Genomic DNA, 13,006 nt, shown 5'->3' on the forward strand with positions numbered 1-13,006 from the left:
CACAGTGAATGCAATCACCATGAGCTCAGGACGGGATATCATCTTTATGTCTATCCCTTTGTCTCTAGCCTGGCTGTTGCAGTACTCTAGCCGGAGGCTATCGACAGACTGGCCAACTGGACTAGTCCCGTGCAGAGTCAAGTCTTCGCCTCTCTTAGGCAAACCAGTCAAGAAATATATGTCCGCCAGCTCGATTTCGAGCTGGTGGCCGTCGATGAAAAAGCACTGGTCCTGTATGCTCCATCTGTTAACCAGCCACTGTAAGAAATCCACCTGAGCCCTCATGCCAGGAATGGCCTAGAATTTATACAAGCCACACGCCCTCAAAGCATCAAGTGAAGGCTGATGATTCCATGCGGCAACATCCACGTCCTCATGCTCTCGTTCACACCAATCTAGCATGATGTACTCTCTGCATCAAGTATAAAGACAAATTAAATTGCTAGAAATTATTTTGTGTGGTCCATTTTTGAGAATTTTTGGGTTAAAAACCCTTGCGGCGGGGACCGCACCCTCCAGGTTAGACACAGTGCGTGGGACCGCACTTTGTCTACACGGAAGGTGCGGACCCCGAGTTTTTTCCCAATGGAGAAAAAGTCGGGGTCCGCAGGCCCGCAATGGTAAACCTGCGGGCCCCCGCGCGCGGGTTTTGTGCCTAAAAACCCTCCCAAAAATGAAATAAATGACTAAAACAAAAAATTAAACGGTTAAAAATGAAGAGTGGGATGATGTGGATTACCTGGAGAAGACAGCGTTCGATTCCGACGGTTGGATTTTCCGCAATCTTCACAGGAAGTTTTCTGAGCAAAAGCACTATTTTCTCACCCAAACTCAAACGGTAAAAATAAATTGACAAAAACCCTTTTTATAAGTTTTTTGAGTAAATAAATTGCAAATTTGTTTATGTTTCACTTTGAAAAGGTATTTTGCGACATTTTTATCCATTTCAAACAGGTATGAGTAATGTTTGTGTTTTTGTGCAGAATAAAGGATTATTCAGGCGAAATCTATCATTTTCAACGAAAAAACATGTAGAGTCATCTTTAAGCTCTTTTATGACTCCTAAAACATGAAAAGATTGCCGAGTGTTTCTTTTAGACTCGTTAAAACGGAATTAAAAGATGGTCCACTTACAGCTCTTTTCCGACCGTAAAAACATGAAAAGATTGCCGGATTTTTGTCGTTTCAAATTCGATATCGGTCATAAAATGACGTGTCATTTATTTCTTTTTTACTTTTTTGGGTCAAAGGCACTAATGACGAAAAGTACTCCTTGGTCGTAAAAGATCAAGCGGTTCTCTCAAGTATTATTTTATACTTTTTCGGGCTTGGGAGACACAAATTTACGAAAAAGGTCAACCCTGGAGTCTTCTTAAGTTTTTCAGACTCTCTAAAATTGAAAAGCGCCAAGTTTCTCCTATACTGGACTCGTTAAAATTTCACAGTAAAGGACCTGTTCAATTACAAACGGGAACGAACCACTCCTTCTTAGGGTTCGAATTTAAACTAAGTTGGACTCATCCGAAGGATGAGCTTATAATCAAGCAAATGTTATCCTCCTCAAGCTTGTCAAAAATAAAGAGGTACTTGCCAGAAATGGTGGGGGAAAAGAGAGAAAAATGAGCCTATTTGTTATACTTTGTAACCACTCTTGAACACGACACTTTTATTCACCTGGGTTGGGAAATCCTTTGCCTAATAGTTGATCAAACCACATTGAAAGTCTTCAGCCGGTTTCTGGGTATTAACTTTGGGTCAATTGTCACCAAGCCATATGTCGTGTCGTTATGTGTTCAAGAGGTCACTGCCAATAAGCCATTCATCTTCAAAATATCTGTCATCCATCTTGACCATCCCTGAGTCAGTCCTTGCATCTAAATTTCTTCAACTTGATCTATGATTTCGTGTTGTGGGCTTGCCTACGACGGATCGCTTTCTATCGATATCAGCTCATTATCTAGAAAGATGGTCTAGGAATCGTCAGTACCTTGGATCTGCATGCCTCAATGGCAGGTTTCTCGCCTTTGACGACAGTTTACATCATTGACTTTCGATCAAAGGATTTCGTGACATGTTCGACATCAACACATTTATTCGCATCTCATGGATTGTACTGGGTACTTTGAGAGCCATTGACATCACTGGTGGTTTCTCTCACACTTGTTAACAGTTTACATCATTGACTGGTAATCAAGTGGTTTCTACCATGTTCGACATCAACACATTCATTCGCATGGATAGAATCGTACTGTTTCGGGAAGTAGAAATGAAGACCCTGGATCTAGTTTCCATAATCCAGGTTGCGAGGAATTTTGTATTCATTATATAATGGACTATTCATAAACAGATGGCTGCGTCCATACTGTGTCCACATGAGTCTATACTTGTGATGTTTTACAAGATCATTCCTGTATCAGAACAGTAGTTAGTTTTCTAGTCAGTTTTAATGTGAGTATGGGAATGCCTACCTCAGCGATGATATGATCTCATATATATATCTTGCATTGAATGTTTTTACAGGTTCCAACTGGGTTCTCCACAAGATGATCCTCGAAATGATAAAGTACTTCACTCTTCCTAAATGATAAGAAATCCTCATCTACTACAGACTTCGCACTTTAGGGGGCAATCCGTTACACAAAAATATCGTCACCATGATTATTTTCAGTCAGTATGGGTCTATCATCACTTGTACTGTCCTCCTAAGCAAGTCTCAGACCTCAGCGCTTCAAATCAAGCTTTGGAAATGAGAGAAAGACATTAAAAATCAATATAACTCTGGTTCCGCACTTTCTCTCATGGTCACCTGCGGTCCCGCACCTTCTGTGTACAAAAACTGCGGATCTGCCCGCTTTGTCCCTAACGGTGTAGGTGCGGACCCCTATGAAAGTCAAAAGGCGCAAGTTTTATCTTAAAAAACTTACTTTGGGTTAATTCTAGAGGTTTCTAGAAGGAATTTTGACGTGGATTGTTCACTCTGAGGTGGTTCATGCATCCGAAAAGAGAAGGAGCTAATCCCTTGATGAGAGGAGCTATCCCTTTGAAGGAGGGCTTTATCCCTTTGAAGGAGGACCTAGTAACCTCCCTCCATTGCACTATAAATATAGGCATTGGGCTGGTTGCTGGAGAGGTTAGAAGCTGAACATTTTTGAGGGTAAATGCTGGTGAAATCAAGACTTCCTAGTTGAACTTAAGAGGAGAGATCACACATCTTTTTGGCTTCATTGGGGAGTGAGTGAAACTTGTCAAAGTAGAGGAGACTTCTTGTTGGACCCTGGGAGGAGCTTGTACAGCGTCAAGGCAAAGGTTGTAAAGTTCTTCTTCTTTTGAATTAATACAAACAAACTCATTTTTCTCAACAAGTATCTTATGTTATTTGTTTCATGGACTCCTTGACTTTCATGTTAAATATGTTTTATGCAATTGGCTTTTCAGGTGCTATTTAATTTGTTTGCCTTGTTTGTGTTTGCAGATTCGCGAAAAGGAGCTCATTTGGATCGAAGGAGTGAGGGCATCCACAAGCTTGCGTTGGACCTAAGGTAGGCCCTAAAAACACTTGTTTGCCATTGTTTATTAAAGCATATTTAGAGAAAGATAGTGTCTGGTTGGTTTGCTTGTCATTAGGTCTTCTTTAGATTCTAGGAAGGTCTATCTTGTCCGCAAGATCGACTTATTCCGTGTGACAATAGGAAAATGAACAAGGTGACCATTAAGAACAGGTATCCATTGTCGCAGATTGATGATTTTTTTTTTATCAGCTAAAGGGAACAACAATATTCTCAAAGATTGATTTGAAATTAGGATATCATTAGGTGCACATCAAATAAGAAGACATTTACAAGACTAGATTTTGTACTAGGTATGGGCATGATGAGTTTGTGGTGGTTCTATTTGGTCTTACTAATGCTCCAACCACTTTCATGTGTTTGATTAACAATGCGTTGCGTCCTTATCTTAACAAGTTTGTGATATTGTTAATTGATGATATATTGATATGTTCTAAGAATGAGGAAGAGAATACAAAATAACTTGCAACAATATTGAGATTTATTAGAGAGCATCAATTGCATGACAAGCTTAGCAAGTTCAGTTTATTTCAGACTCAAATTCACTACTTGGGACATGTTGTTTCCAAGGAAAGGATTATAGCAGTGGACCTGGAAAATATCAAAGCTATCTTGGAGTGGCTAGCTCCTAGGAATGTGGATGAGGTCATATCATTCATGGGATTAGCAAGTTATTATAGGAGGTTCATCGGGAAATTCTCAAGGATTTCCTTTCCTATTATATCTTTCCAAAGAAAAGGAAAAAAGTTTGAATGGACAAAGGAGAATGCAGCTAGTTTTGGGTAGTGTAAGCATTTGCTCACAAATGCTTCAATTTTGAAGATTGTAGATCTTGATAAGGATTTTATGGTATGTACAAGTGGACTTGGTGGATTCCGGATGTAGGAAGGACAACTAATATGATATGAATCAAGGAATTTGAATGAGCACGAGTAGAACTATGTGACTCATGATCTTGAGTTGGCGGTTATAATTCATGCCTTGAAGACGTGGAGACATTATCTTCTTGGTAGAAGGTTTATTCTGATGAGTGATTATAGTGGACTAAGGTACTTGTTTGACCAACCCAATCAGAATGTCAGGCAAGCTAGATGGTTTGCTATCCTCAATGAGTTTGATTTTAAGATCAGATACATTAAGAGTAAGGAGAATCAGGTTGCATTTAATCTTAGTAGGAAAGTGCAAGTAAATCATATTTATACTGTGAGCTCTTATGGGATAGATTTACAGGATAAAATCTTACATGTAGGGAAACATGATGACAAGTACTAACAGTTGAAGAAAAGGTTGCAACAACAGTGTGAAAGTGATATAAATGAGGAGTATCACCTCACCACGGATGGCTTGGTCATATTTAGGAATATGATTTATTTGTCAAATAACAGTGAGCCCAATAAGCTCATCTTAAGGGAGTTTCATGTCAAGTCATATTCAAGACACCCGGGATATCAAAAGACTTTGACAGTAGTTAAGAAGTTATATCATTGGCCGAACTTGAAGAAAGAGGTGGCTTAGCTTTTTGCGAGATGTTTAGATTGTCAGTAGGTGAAAGCAAAGTGTAAGCACCCAACTAGTCTATTACATTCGATTCTAATTCTATAATGGAAATGAGAGGTCATTTCCAAGGACTTCATTGTAGGTTTGTCAAGTACATCCAGACAACATGATTCCACCATGGTTGTGGTTGAAAAGTTGTGTAAGGTAGCTCACTTCATTGTAGTGAAGTTTACTAATTCAACTAGTGAGGTAGCTCAGATCTTCATCAGAGAGATCATAAGGTTGCATGGTGTTCCCAAGAAGATCATATCATAAAAATATGCCAAATTCACTTCCATGATTTGAAATGAGTTGTTTGTAGGCTTGGGGACAGAGTTAGATTTCAATACATCTTATCATCTGTAGACAGATGGATAGACATAGATGGTTAACAGGATTCTTGAGGACATTTTGAGGATGTATGTTATGCATCAGCAGAAGAAGTGGGAGGAGTATCTTCAAATGGTAGAGTTTTCATATAATAATAAATATCAAGAGTCATTGAGGATGAGTCCATTTGAGGCTCTTTATGGGTGGAGTTGTAATACTCCTATCAGCTGGAGTGATCCAGTGAACATGGTGGTGATTGGACCAGGCATGGTGGCTGAGATGGAGAAGGAGATGCAGGTTATCAAGAGGAATTGAAAGGCAACATAGAGCAGGAAAAATAGTTATGTAGATCAACATAGATAATTCAAAGAGTTCCATGTTAGGGAGCATGTGTACTTGCTCACCAAGCCCAAGAGGAGCTCCTTGAGGATTGGATCATGTGCCAAGCTGACACCTCGGTATTTTGGACCTTTTGAGATCCTTAAGAGGATTGGACCAGTGGCCTACAGACACTATTTGTTTTATTTTCAGTGAGATGTCATTGTAAATATTGTATCAAGCTATGTTATAAATCTCAATAGGAGGTATGTTTTGTTTTTAGCGGTTTGTTGGTCATAGGTGTCATAGAACACCGAGGACAATGTTTTCCTACGGGGGAGGAGTTCGTAACAACCCCAGGTGAATTTTTAATGTAATAAAGGATAATAAAGGCAAAATAAGACCAAGGTCATGAGACACATATTCCAAGCTGAATGTTGGGAAAACATCATACTTTGCATCACTTATGGTTTAATAATGGATATGGAAATTAGCAAAGACATTGGAAAAGACAAAGAGGCAATAAATTATATTTAGTTATGGAAATAAAGGGAAATAGGAGAAAAGGAAGGTGAAGAGACACAAATATGCATGTAAGGGAAATTAGAGGAAAAATGAAGGAAAATGAAGAAAAAAGGGGACATCAATGATAAGCATGAATCACAGAAATAGTTCACAACCTTTTATCAATTTTAGACTGGATCATTTGAGAGAAAAAGAGAGAGTTCCAAGAGGAGAGAAAAAGCAAGGGAAAGTAAAGGAATACAAAGTAAAAGTAGAGGAAAGTAAAGGGAAAGCAAAGGAAATAAAAGGAGCGAGGAAAAGGTTGGATCATCAAATTCAATAGGAGTATTTTGCAGGTAACAGGTTTCATGTGTGATTTCCTAGCTGAGGTGTGAATGCATGGGACATGAATTTGTTTATTTGGTTCATTTGTTGTTAGTGGCATGGGTTTTTCCTAGTTTGGAAGTGGTTTCATCCTTTCCTTGCCATTTCCTGAATAACTGTGGTGTGATGGGATTCATGCTTGGTTGAGCTTTTGATTATCGGAAGGTTTTGGAACCAGGTGAGGTGGTCTCGGTAAAATCCCAATGGCTGGGGGTGGAGATAGTTTTCTCCGGGAAGCCCTCGACAGGTGGGTGGAGACATGAAAATTCCTCAAGGTATGGTGAAGGAATTTTAAGGCATCCAAGCTTGGTTTGGTGTTGTGATCTCAAGAGTGGTTTAGGTGAGATCATTGTAGCTTGAGGGTAGAGGTGGTTTAACATATGTATCCCATGTTTGATTTTGTCTTGGTTTATCCCATGAGATCCCACATTCATGCTTGGAATATGGCATGAGGGTGATTGGCTGAAAGAAAGATTTGGTTCAGCCCAATCTATGGTCGGGTGGTACGTGGAAGTCCTTAGCTTGGATGGATTTTGTATAAGATAATATGAGCTATTATTCTAATGTAATTAATGAGCACATGTACTTGTTATTATGTGGATTTTATGGCTTATTATCATGGTTTCTATTTTTGTTATATGTTGGTTATAAGCATGATTCTATTATGTACACTAAAAATGGCTGATCTAGGTGGCTCCAGACACATGCAGAAGTCCAAGAGGGCTCAGAAATGGTCAAAATTCAAAGTGGTCAGATTTCTCTCGAACTAGCACTAGATCAAACTGCTCGTTGCCCTGATTCCAACGACGCTCCATGCTCGTATGATGGAGATAGAGCCAATCAAAGTTTTGGTCAAAGTTTCAATGTGGGCTAGGTTTAATGGTCCTACAAATTACACCGACAACAATCACCGAGCCTGGCCATCGGAGTGGCAAAATTGTGGCCTACTTAAATTGCCCAGTAACCCCCATGGTTCGAGAAATTGTCTATAATAGTTTAAGGTTTGGAAAAAAAAGTAAAAAATTATAAAATAGGTGGCAGGCCACCAACTTTGCCACCAAAATCATAAATAAAAGCTCAAATTAGAGGGGGGCAGGCTGTCAACCCTGCCACCCCCGAATCTTGTTACAATAAACAAAATATAAAATGGGTCCGGCTGGTCGTGACCCCCGCCGAACCCCACGACGACACCACACAAACAATGGAGCCCTCACACAAAATGCGATCCAACCGTTACCAAAAACAACACGCATTTCTAAGTGGGGGTCAGTGGGGTTGGAACCCCCGACCACCCAAACCAAACTTAGCATGCCTATGTTAGGCTAAATAACTAATACATTGATAAATTCGTTGTCCACTTTGTATTTAACATTTAATTCGTTTCCCATTTGGAAGAACGGAATGGAGGTCGAGCCGGATTTGAGTAGAATAGTGTGCCCAAGGGTGGAACCAGGAGCTGGAACGAATATCAAGGCAAGCATATTCCATGTGAATATTCTTGCATTCAAATTCTTTAAGGAATCTTGGAGATTCCTTGGGAGGTAAATTTTTGCATCAACAGAATGCTATCAAGTTTACAATCATTTTTCTCAGATTTTCATAGGGAACATAATGGAGAGGTCAGATTCGCCTTTTGAGCAATGAATTTGTAGATTCCCAGCAAAGGAGAATCTTTGAGAATCTTGAGGGAATCTTCCAGATTCCTTGGAGGCTAAAATTTCCCAGATCCAGAATGCAACCAACTTTATACTCATTTCGCTCATAATTTTGCAAGGATATCAATGGAAAGATTAGTTTTGTGATTTGAGTTGCAGATCTCCAGTCAACCTAGAGGAGGGAATATTTATAGAATCACAGGGAATCTAAAAGATTCCTACAGGCCTAGATTTTTCCTGTGTCAGAATTCGATAAATGGATAGTCAATTTTACACCTCTCGATGACAAAAATTTAGTGGTGCAGTTAGTTTTTGCTGTTGAGCCTTCTATTTTTTGTCCATTTTCCAAATTGGAGAGACGGTTTCAAATTTCAAGGCATGGACAGTAAATTATATGCCATTCGATGCCACGATTTTGATCGTGCATTCAGATCCAGCAGCTGAGTATTCTATTCGTCAACTAGCATCAGAGTTGAGGTATATCAAGTGTTGTTTTCATGTACTTCTTTGATCTTTTTTTGTGAGATGCACTATGTTGTTTTGGTTCTTGCTTGATGTATGATGCAGAATCTTTGTGTCTACTTCATGTGAGATGTATTCATCATGGATTTTTATGTATGTTTTGATTGAGATTCCTTTGTTTCCATGATGGTGGGATAATAATTTTCACCATGGGTGTTTTGGTTGAGATCCCTTTGTTTCCATGATGGTGGGATACTAATTGTCACCATGGGTGTTTTGGTTGAGATCCCTTTGATGCCATGATGGTGGGATACTCATTTTCACCATGTGTAAGATTATGTCATGCTGATAGGAGGTTTATTGTGAGTGATAGTTATTGTAGCGGAACGTCTCGTGGATATACTTTTACACTCATGTAGAGGGCACATGTCCTTGTATGACAAAAAACATAGTCCATGTACATATTCACCATTTCCAACACTGAATGAAGCAGCAACCACCATCTTGACACTGGGCCCGAAGACATAATCCACACTGGACGGACTCCGTTATCAGTGTCTCTTATTTATGATTTATTGATCGTAATTATGTTTCCATTTGCTTAAGCATGCATATATGTTTATTTATGCTCTTATGAAATGCAATTGTAACTACATCACAGAAGCAAAAGATCTTGGATGATTCCAGTAGCTGAAGGAACCCGGATCAAGTTTGGTATAAGAGCGGTCTTTTTGTTGATGTGAATTGTGAGCGTGAACAATGGAACGTGTAGTGATGGAGGATGATAAAGAGATGTACGAGACCATGCTAAAAGTGTGCCAAAATATGGACATAATGTATGAAGCTCTATAAGAAGAGACAGAGGAAAAGCAGCGATTGCAGCTTCAGTTGCGAGCCACGGAAGAGGCCCTGGAAGAACTGAAGCGTAGCAACTAGAGTCTTTAAGCAGATAACACTGAATTGAAGATGCTTCTACAAGAAGAGAAAGAGGAGAAACAGAGGTTTCTATGACAGATGCAAGCTAAGGACGAGACCTTGGAAAAGCTGTAGCATGACGCCTGTGAGGTAAAAAGTAATTCTCCGACTTCATGTACATTTCCTAATGATGATTTCATTGTTTTTGAAAATCATACCACAAGAATTGGCTCCAAATTGTTGAAGAAAATGGGGTATGAAGGAAAAGGCTTGGGCATTAATGGCCAAGGCATTGTCAACCCCATCAAAGTAGAGGAATTACCCCGTCAGGCAAGACTTGGGTATGTCAGGAAGGAAGTTGGGGAATGTGCCAAAACAACCAGCAAACCACAAGCAATAGATGATCAGAAGCCCTCATTAGTTCTTTCCAACTCAATGGTTGAGGTAAAATATGTTGAGTTCCCTTCAGTTTCAATTTCTGTTGGAAATGTGGAGATACCAATTACAGGGACAAACATGAGGCTCCTCACCAGGATGAGGTACAAGGAAGAAGAAGAACTTGGTGTTAATAGCTAAGGCATAATTCAACCATTGGAGGGCATGCAAAGACCTCGATTTGCAGGCTTGGGATACACTGAAGGAGAATGCTCAAGGGTGTCATATGCTTCCGAGACGTTGTTGAAATTGCCGAGGAAAGAGAATGATGGGAACACATCACCATCATCCCATGACAGTGTCCATTGTAGGGAAAGAGCTGTCTAGTCAATTTAACGTCTTAAATTGCTCTACATAAATTATCAATCCGGGTATCGTAGACTGATGAAGTGTGGTGCACTATATGTGCTTAGTTAACCTTTCTCTTACTTCGTTGTTTTATAGTTTATGTTGTTTTTGGGGTTTTGTTCTAAAATGCAATAATCAAATAATGAGAGAATGACTATGAGACCCAGTATCCTTGCTGCTTCAGCAAAAGGACAAGATGATTCTATCACGTCATTAGTTCATTAACAGGCTATGTGCATCACTAATCTACAATCAACTTGAAAGCAATTTATGTACAATAATATACATGTTAAAAAGAAAATAAAATGCAGTAATTCAAACTGTACATTAATATACATGAAAATCAGAAAAGGAAATACAAGAAATTAAAGTGACAACTATACAAGGCAGGGCCCCCCTACCACCTATGAAATCAAATGCTTAAAGGAAAATAAAGACATCAAATAAAGAACTAATGACATTGGCCCAGTATCTATGCTGCTGATTTAAAATGAAAATGAAATGTGAAATCTAAGTGACACTACATAAAGGAGACAAATCACACTACTTTAACCTTTTCTTAACCTTTTTGCCTTTCAGCTAGATTTATCATGTGATAACAGTTATGAACAAGTCAGCAATGTGAGTCTTAAAGCAAACTAAACCAAGCTGTACTAAGTGATATTTTGGCTCCAATAAAGTTATTTGATTATGGAAAAAGAACCATCAATAGATGAACAACTTGATATCTAAGAGCAAAAAGTAAAGTGCAAGTCAAAGAAATGATACTAATGAAAATCAAACTAGAAAAATAAAGGTCAGCAACATAGACAAGATGATCACATATGCCATTAGTCATGAAATCAAAGCAAAATTAAACACACTTGCATGAATTAAAATTGCATGAATGAAAAATCTAATCTACCTTACATTCTACAAAGCAATATTTACAAAATGAAATCTACTCTACTTACATCCTAATATGCTCCATGACATCTACTTCACATCTCCTTCCATGTTGAGAACATCAAAGCTTTATTCAATTTCTTCAAAAGTACAAAGTACAAAAGCTTTCAAAAGCCATGGGACTAACAAGCTAAAAGGACTAATAAAAGACTAAAAGGGAAGACTAACAAATGAAGGAGAGAAATCTCCTATTTATACAAAAAGATGAGAGCCATCTCATTAATGAGAATCCATGAATCTCTCCCTCTACCTCTAGAGTCCTAATCAAAATAGGAACTGATAAGACACATGTCTTCTTAGAGTTACAATACAATTAGGAGATGTGACACATATCCTCATGATCCCATGATTCTTTCCAACCAAATTCGAATTTGGCCTTAGAGTGCCACACAAGGGTCTTCTAGAAGTCTCCTTTCAACCTACACATGTCAACAAACTCAACCCATTTGTTAGGTATAAGCATATGCACATTATTTTCTAATGTTTAACCACAAATTCACTTAAAAGGCTTAGAAATAATAAATATTGGAAAAACATAAAGGTGGCCCAATGATAATGAAAGTGGGATGAATGTGGTGACATAGTAGTGTGGAGGTGAAATGGAGGTGATATAATGGACATAATAGTGAAAGTATAATGCAAATGAATGACATTTTCAAGACTCAACAAGAGCTGAGGCAAGCTCTCATCTCCTAATTACACCAGAGACAACAAGGAAAGGTATAACAAGTCTCGATATTCAAATGTTCATTTCGATTATAATCATGTTTTAATGATGGACATAAATAATGGCATCGAAAAACATGTACTTTTTGTGGTTTACATAACCATATATTTGTTGAGTGCTGGAAGAGAATGGTAGCACGAAAGAGGATGAGGCATGAAAGGCCTTCTCCACATCAGAGAAATAAGTAGGTTAAGCATATCTAGAGGAAGAAGACTTATTGCAGTCATTGCGACAGAAGTGGCCATCAAGGAGCCACATGTTGGAGGCTCCATCCACAGCAACGCCTTAAAGACAAAGCGTCGGTGCATGAACCAGTTGAAAAAGTCGTTCAATAAGCAAACCCACCATATGGGGATGACCCATTCACATTGATAAGTGAAAAATGGTTTCTAGATATGTTAGCTTGTCATGGCCATTTTTTGTAAATCATTTGTTGCAATTTAAAATGTAAAAGTGATGTGTTTTCCATCACTTTTTAAGCAAAAATGATGTCTTGGCCTTGTGTGTTTCATAGCTGGGGTATTGTTTCCATTATGATGTAAACTTGAACACCGAGTATGTGTTATAAACTCATGGCAAGTATGGGATGCTTGGGTCATTAGCTAGTCTTGTAAATTAAGCATGTAATTTGTAAAACAATGTATTGCAAGTTTGTAGGGGATGCAGGTATCGGCTCATCACTTATGGCTTCGAAGGACAAAGGTGAAGGAGAAGGAAGGTTGACTTATTAGACACTTGTGGTGCAGACAATGTACAAAGAAGTTGCAGATTATTTTCATGCTTTTGGAGGACCAAAAGCTCCTCGGTGGGGAGGATTGATCCAGGTGGCTCTAGACACATGCAGAAGTCCAAGGGGGCTTAGAAATGGTCAAAATTTCAAA

The sequence above is a fragment of the Pinus tabuliformis genome, chromosome 2_2 (genome assembly GCF_031772625.1).
Source record: "Pinus tabuliformis cultivar Carrire ecotype Pingquan chromosome 2_2, CPIR1, whole genome shotgun sequence".
Taxonomy (NCBI): domain Eukaryota; kingdom Viridiplantae; phylum Streptophyta; class Pinopsida; order Pinales; family Pinaceae; genus Pinus; species Pinus tabuliformis.